This window comes from Lathyrus oleraceus, chromosome 4 (genome assembly GCF_024323335.1).
Source record: "Lathyrus oleraceus cultivar Zhongwan6 chromosome 4, CAAS_Psat_ZW6_1.0, whole genome shotgun sequence".
NCBI classification, from domain to species: domain Eukaryota; kingdom Viridiplantae; phylum Streptophyta; class Magnoliopsida; order Fabales; family Fabaceae; genus Lathyrus; species Lathyrus oleraceus.
In genome coordinates, this window is record NC_066582.1 from 500889132 (window position 1) to 500897925 (window position 8794).

The window sequence follows — 8794 nt, forward strand, 5'->3', positions numbered from 1 at the left end:
AATCTGATAAGGACCAATAAATCGAGGTGTCAACTTCTTTGACTTCAAAGCTCGACCAACCCCAGTTATCGGAGTAACACGAAGAAACACGTGATCTCCCTCTCGGAACTCAAGTGATTTCCTCCTCCTATCATGATAACTCTTCTGACGACTTTGAGCAATTCTCATCTTCTCCTGAATCATCTTAATCTTTTCTGTAGTCTGTTGAACAATCTCCGGTCCAACCACAACACTCTCACCGGACTCATACCAACATAACGGTGTCCGACATCTCCTACCATACAAAGCTTCAAACGGTGCCATACCAATACTCGAATGAAAACTATTGTTGTAGGTAAACTCAATCAAAGGTAAATAACAATCCCAAGCACCTCCCTTTTCCAAAACGCAAGCTCTCAAAAGATCCTCTAATGACTGAATCGTCCTCTCAGTCTGACCATCAGTCTGCGGATGATATGCAGAACTCAATCTCAGCTTAGTTCCCAAAGCCTTCTGCAAACCTTCCCAGAACTTCGATGTAAATCTAGGGTCTCTGTCCGAAACAATACTCGCAATTTCTCTTTTCATTCCCGGCCACCAAAATAACTTTTTCAAATCATGATACATCTTCGTAGCTCCAGGATGAATACTCAACCCACTACGATGTCCTTCTTCAAGAATACTCTTCTTAAGTTCGATAACATCCGGAATACACACCCGATTCCCAAACTTCAAAATACCATTCTCATCAACTCTGAATTCGCCACCTTGACCTTGATTCACTAGAGTCAACTTATCAACCAAAAGCACATCGGATTTCTGACCCTCTCTGATCTCATCCAGAATACCACTTGTTAACTTCAACATTCCCAATTTAACACTATTGTGAGTACTCTCACACACCAAACTCAAGTCTCTAAACTGCTCAATTAAATCCAATTCCTTAACCATTAGCATAGACATATGTAATGATTTCCGACTCAATGCATCAGCCACTACGTTTGCTTTACCCGGATGGTAATTCAAACCAAAGTCATAATCCTTCAGAAACTCTAACCATCTCCTCTGTCTCATATTCAGCTCTTTCTGATCAAACAAATACTTTAAACTTTTATGGTCACTGAAAACCTCAAATCTTGACCCGTACAAGTAATGCCTCCATAACTTCAGAACAAACACCACAGCCGCCAACTCTAAATCGTGCGTCGGGTAGTTCCTCTCATGAACCCTCAGCTGTCTTGAAGCATAAGCTATAACCTGCTTATTCTGCATCAACACGCCACCCAAACCCAACAATGAAGCATCACAGTAAACTTCAAATGATTCCGACGAACTCGGCAATATCAGAATAGGAGCAGTAGTTAACCTTCTCTTTAACTCTTGGAAACCTCCTTCACATTTTGAGTCCCAAACAAACGCTTGCCCCTTCCTAGTCAACATCGTCAATGGTAACGCCAACTTAGAAAATCCCTCAATGAACTTCCTATAATAACCAGCCAAACCAAGGAAACTTCGAATCTCAGCAACAGACTTCGGAGCTTCCCACTTAGATACCGCTTCTATCTTAGAAGGATCAACAGCAACACCACCTCTTGAAATCACATGACCCAGAAAACTTACCTCTCCTAACCAAAATTCACACTTGGACAGTTTAGCAAATAACTTCTTTTCTCGGAGAATTTCTAAAACCACTCTCAAATGCTCAGCATGCTCTTCTTCAGATTTCGAATACACCAAAATGTCATCAATAAACACCACAACAAACTTGTCTAGGTACGGATGGAAAATCCTATTCATATACTCCATAAATACTCCAGGCGCATTAGTCACACCAAAAGGCATTACAGAATACTCATAATGTCCATACCTTGTTCTGAAAGCAGTCTTCTGAATATCCTCGGTTTTCGCACGGATCTGATGATACCCAGATCTCAAGTCTATTTTGTTGAACACACTTGCACCAACCAACTGATCCATCAAATCATCTATCCTCGGCAAAGGATACCGATTCTTGATCGTCACTTTATTCAGTTGCCTGTAGTCCACACACAACCTCATAGTACCTTCTTTCTTCTTAACCAATAGCACTGGTGCACCCCACGGTGACACACTCGGACGAATAAATTTCTTATCCAACAGATCTTCCAACTGACTCTTCAATTCAGTTAACTCAACAGCAGACATACGGTACGGAGCCATCGATATCGGCCTAGTACCAGGTACCAAATCAATCGAGAACTCCACTTCCCGCTCTGGCGGTAATTCATTCACCTCTTCCGGAAACACATCAGGAAAATCACACACCACGGCTAGATCGCCAATCACCAGTTTATCTTTAGCCTCCAGAGTCGCTAACAGCATAAACAACTCCGCCCCATCTGCTACTTCTTCATTCACTTGCCTTGCTGATAGAAACAAACTCTTTCCCTCCTCAATCTCAAGAAAGACCACCGTCTTATCAAAACAATTGATAGAAACTCGGTTAAACACCAACCAGTTCATACCCAGAATAACATCAATCTGCACTAGTGGAAGACACACTAGGTCCATCCCAAATTCTCTACCAAAAATACTCAAAGGACAATTTAAACAAACCGAAGTAGTAGTCACTGAACCCTTCGCAGGAGTATCAATCACCATACTACCAAACATCTCAGATATCTCTAACTTAAGTTTCACAGCACAATCCAAAGATATAAAGGAATGAGTCGCACCTGTGTCAATAATAGCTACAAGAGGAAAGCCATTAATATAACACGTACCTCGGATAAGTCTGTCCTCACTGGAGGTTTGAGTTCCGGTCAATGCGAACACCCTCCCCGTCTGAGATTTCTTTGGCTTCTGACACTGACTTCCAATATGCCCTTCTTCGCCACAATTAAAACAAATCACTTCCTTGTGCTTGCAATCAGCTATTGCATGACCAATCTTACCACAGCGAAAACACCTCTTTACTTCAGCAGTGCATACATTACTCTTATGACCAGCCTGACCACATTTGAAGCAAACTATACCAGCAGGAGCACCTCCCCCACTAGCCCTCTGAGCCGGAGCAGCTCTTTGCTTCCCTTTTCCAGCTGGAGCATCATACGGCTTGCCACGATTTTGATGTTGCTTGCCTCTGCGGTCACTGACAATCTTGTAATGAGCATTATTGTCTTCTTCAAATATCCTGCAGCTATCAACCAATTCAGTAAAAATGCGTATCTTTTGATACCCAACAGCCTTCTTAATTTCAGAGCGCAGTCCATTTTCAAACTTGATGCACTTTGAAAATTCAGCACCAGCACCAGTGTAATGAGGATAAAATTTGGACAGCTCCACAAATTTCGCAGCATAATCAGTGACAGACATGTTTCCTTGCTTCAGCTCAAGGAACTCAATTTCCTTCTTACCACGGACATCTTCCGGATAGTACTTTCTCAGAAATTCCCTACGGAATACATCCCAAGTAATGGCTTCACCTGCCACGGTCAACCTCTCGTGAGTCTCTAGCCACCAGTCATCAGCTTCGACTGCTAGCATGTGAGTACCATACCGAACCTTCTGAGCTGGAGTGCAATCCATAACACGGAATATTCTCTCAATCTCTTTCAACCATCCTAAGGCTGCATCTGGATCATGCTTCCCTTTAAACACCGGCGGATTCTCTCTTTGAAAAGTCGCCAAGCTACGTGATCCAGCATCACCACCAGCATTTGGCAAGTTCTGCACAGCTTGTGCCATCGCTTGCATTGCGGCAGCCATTGCAGCGTCATTCCTTCCAGCCATTTCAACTTATCAATACAACACAACTTAAAAGTTAGATTAGTAACAATACACAATTGTTAGACAGTAACGACACGACAACTGGCCGGACAGACCGACCTGCTCTGATACCACTAATGTAACACCCTTCTAAAATACCCCAAATATTTAATTTACAACAACAAATATACAAATCAGAGTAATTATTGCAGTTAAGGGTGTCACACAACACTTCACACATTTCACCATAAAAATCAGTCATGCTCATTATTTAATTCAACATAAACACTTCTTGCAAAATACGCAGCGGATAGAATCAACCAACCATTCAAAACATATAACGTTTTACAGGTAAAAAGGTTCAACAATCAACAATAACCAATTAAAGCATCCCGTCCCGATGTTACATCTATCAGAGCACGACCCACTACGTAGACTACACTAGACTCCAGGCACTAGCTTCTATTCACTCACTGCTCGTTACCTGAAAAATAGTTGTAAGGGTGAGTTCCTCAATCGATATAATAAGCATTATAAATCATCATGTAATGCTAAGTAAATTTACACGTTAATCACCCTAATCATATCCTGCATTCAGTAACGGCACATCAACTCAAATATCATACTCAATAACAACGTAAAATGCAACTCAATAACAACATAAAATGCAACTCAAATGAGACTCGACTCGTCATGCATGTGGTACCATTCGGAGTAAAACTCCCAACTTAAAATCATTGCCATTTTAGTGGGCATCAAGGCATAAGCCTTCAACTTTCAACTTAAAATTTTGCCAATCCAGGCCAACGTGGTGTGAGCAAAGCTCCGACTTAATGCATATGAATGTACATGGCATACACGACTTTAAATTCCGACAACATAATAATAATAGCAACACAACAAGGTTTTCAACATAATCAACTTGTAATCAACTTTGGCTCATCAAGCCTACAACTCAGTATTTTCAACAAAATCAACTTATAATCAACTTTGGCTCACCAGCCTACAACTCAGTATTTTCAACAACTTTAACACAACTTATCAACATATTTATATCAACACTTCATAACATAACCCAACAGAATTACTCATCAAAATTAACGATAATAGGCTAATCACCAATTATGTTCACAACATTAAAATACCAATTTTTCTGATTTCCAACAGTGTTAACCGGTTAACGCCCTGGGTTAACCGGTTAACGCAGGACAAAATTCATTTTCTGGCAAAACGCAACAGTGTTAACCGGTTAACGCCCTGGGTTAACCGGTTAACGCAGGCAAAACAGCACATTTTCACAAAATATAACAGTGTTAACCGGTTAACGCCCTGGGTTAACCGGTTAACGCAGACAAAACAGCAGTTCCTGCGCTAACACAAGGCAGAATGCAGAGTTCTCCGCATTTTCCGCCGTTGGAGGACTTCCGGACCTCCGATTCAATTTCCGTAAAAAGCTATACGTTCGGGGGAACACGACCCACACAATTACGGACTCAATTACAGCTTTAATACAACTTATTCATCACAATATTTCAGCATTCAACATCCCAATTAGGGTCACTTCAACGGCTATTACTACCCATGACATGTTAATCTATAATACCCATCAAACGACGATAAACCCCCCTTACCTGAGATAATCCGGCAATCTCTAAACTTCAAGCTTTTCCGTTCTTCAACCTTTGCTCTCTAGCTCTTCCTCTTTGCCCTTTCTCCACTTTTCACTTTTCAGCCGCTTCTCTGTTTCACGTGAAAACTCTTTACCAACAATGAAACCCTTTTTTCCTTATTCCAACTTATATATTTTCCAAATAATTATTATTCCAAATAATAATAATAATAATAATCCAATAATTCAATTTATTTAATTAAATTATTAAATATATTATTAACTTAATTTAAATAATCCTCTTATTTAATTCGGGGTGTTACACATCCAGACGGACATCTTTATCAATAACATTCAAGATTAAACTACATCTCTCAGATATAATCCATATGAACATTCATTCTACAAGCACTCTGATATTCGCCCAATGGGGGCATCTTTAAGCCCACCCCAGATATTCATTGCAAATACAACATATACAAATACTATCAGATATAGCCTAACGTACGGTTCGTTCTGACTCAGCTCAACATATGACTCCTTCAACTCAGATACGATCTAACATACGATCCATTCTGACCTTCAACTACTCCAATACGGTCTAACATACGACCCATTTGGATCTTCAACTCAGATACGATCTAGCGTACGATCCATTCTGATCTTTCATCCTTAGATACTGCCTAGCGTGCGGTACATTCCGGGGTGTAGTCTAGCATACGACTGCTTTCTTCTTCAGATACAGCCTAACGTACGGCTCATTCTGCAACTCAGATACGATCTAACGTATGATCCATTCTGACCTTCAAATCCTCAGATACTGCCTAGCGTACGGTACATTCCGGGGTGTAGTCTAGCGTACGACTACTTTCTTCTTCAGATACAGCCTAGCGTACGGCTCATTCTGCAACTCAGATACGATCTAACGTATGATCCATTTTGACCTTCAAATCCTCAGATACGGCCTAGCGTACGGTACATTCCGGGATGTAGTCGAGCGTACGACTACTTTCTTCTTCAGATACAGCCTAACGTACGGTTCATTCTGCAACTCCAATACGGTCTAATGTACGACCCGTTTGGATCTTCAACTCAGATACGATCTAGCGTACCATCCATTCTGATCTTGCATCCCCGGCGAAGTCATCCGCCTAATGAACAACTCACTTCGCTATTCAGATACGGTCTACGTATGATCCATTCTGATCTCTTATCCCCAGCAGCGTATAACACACTCTGACTCCCCAGCGAAGTCGACAACGGAGGACTCACGATACGGTCTAGAGAATGACCCGGTGTGACACCCATGTCTTCAGATATCGTCTAATGTACGACACACTCCGAAGCTCTCATCATCAAACTTCCTGGAGGGCATCTTTAAGCCCATCTCCATCAAGACTAACTTTTAATTAACAAGTGCAAATTTTTGGGGCATTCTAAGTGTTCAATAATCTTCCACCTCCAGACCACGAATGGCATACATAGCATTCTAACTCTCTCGGTTTAAGAATATTGAACAGGGGCAGCTGTCATACCCCAAAATTTGCCCGCTAATATTACAAGGCATTTTTCAAGGCACTCCAACTTATTGTTCAAGACATTGACCTTAAAGGAACCAAAACCCAGCTCACAAATGGCCCAATCCAGAAAATGGCCCAAACTGGCAAGCTCGCTAGGCGAGCAAATCCTTCGCCTAGCGAACCCTTCGCTACAATACTCGCCTAGCGAAGCTTGCGAATACCAAAAAATTCTGGGCTTCATTCTGAGCCCATTAGGTCACAACAAACCATTATAAATACTAAGGACTTCATTCAGAAAAAAGAAAAAAGGGAAAAGGGAACGAAAACGGAAGGAAAACCGGAGATTGAAAGAAGGCACAATAAACCCTGGAGGCTAACCCAGAGAATTCAGCGCAACCCTAAAGGAAACCCTGAAAGAAACTCATCCGCACCGAGGTTACCGCCGCCCAACTCGATCCGACTTGCCAATTCAAGGTTGCAATTCAATTGCAAACACGTTTTGCTTCACTATTACCGCTTTATGTTCTTAATTTGCATGTGATATTATAATTGAATTCATAAACATATTTGAGGTTTTGCATGTGAATTTAAGTGTGCCTGAATATTGTGAATGCTGAACCATGTAATTTGTGTATTGGACGCCGTAAGGCGTGCAGCAGGCTGAGGTCATACTGTTCTTAAATTCAAAACCCGCAGCCGCTCGCTAGCACATCGCTAAGCGAGCATGTAGCGAATATTCGCTAGGCCTTCGCTAGGCGAGACAGAGGCGAACGTGACAGTCGCTAATATTTTGGGTGTTCTGTTCTGTGCTTATTTGATCTGTTCTATGTTAATCATGCGTTATTTTGCCTGACATTCCTACTGCTGTGTTTTCCTTTGCGGTGTAATCCTCGATTGCACCCCCATTTGGTATTCTGACCTGTGTGCTGAATGTTGTAAGGGTTCACATATTCCCAGGAACAAGTCGCTTGCTAGGTATTCCACTTTATTTGTGGGATACCCTTGTGGAGATTCCTCCTAATTACTTAATTAATTTTAATGTGGAGATTCATCCTAATTACTTAATTGATTATAATATGGACCTAATTACCTAATTGATTACAACTACCTAATTGATTGTAAAATATTGCCTTTGAATATGTGATCTTGGACCTCTCTTTGTTGCCTTACGATATTACGGTATTACGGTCATGTCCCGCGAATGTGGGGATACACCTAGCAAAGACCCTTCGGTTAAATCATCACGTCCCTATAAAATAAATCATAGTCCCTCGGATGTTGCCTGCGAATATATGATTTTGTCCCTCGATGACCCTTCGTTGTAGCCTACGGTTAAATGATGATTGTCCCTTCGAATGCTAAGGTATCCTTACAAATGTTGCCTTCGATGACCAATCGATGACCCTACGATGACCCTTTTACATCCAAAGGGTAAGACTACTTACTTCTCAATAGTAAGGACAGTTTTACCCTCACAAGGATAGGAAATGCCCATAAAGGCCTTGGGTAGGTATAACCCTTAATTGCTGACTCACAACCTAAAACATTTTTCACACCTCACACCTTTCAAAACATCTTTTAGAAAATCACCACTTGGTATACATTCATACTAGAATCATTACCGAGTTATATTTTTCTAAACAACTTTCAAAACTAAACGAGATAACCACTTTGTATACATTCATACAAGAACCATTACAAAGTTAAATTCTCCTTTCAAAACATTTCCTAAGCAATTCACAAACACTTTTTCAGACAAACATAAGTGATCGAGCAATTAAGAGCCCATGGATAACCATGGATACAAAGGGTGCTAACACCTTCCCTTTGTATAATGTACCTCCCGAACCCAAAATCTAATTAAGGTCTTTCCTGTTCTTTTCCACCTTTCCTTATTGGATAAAAGAAAAGTCGGTGGCGACTCTTGCTATCCGCGACA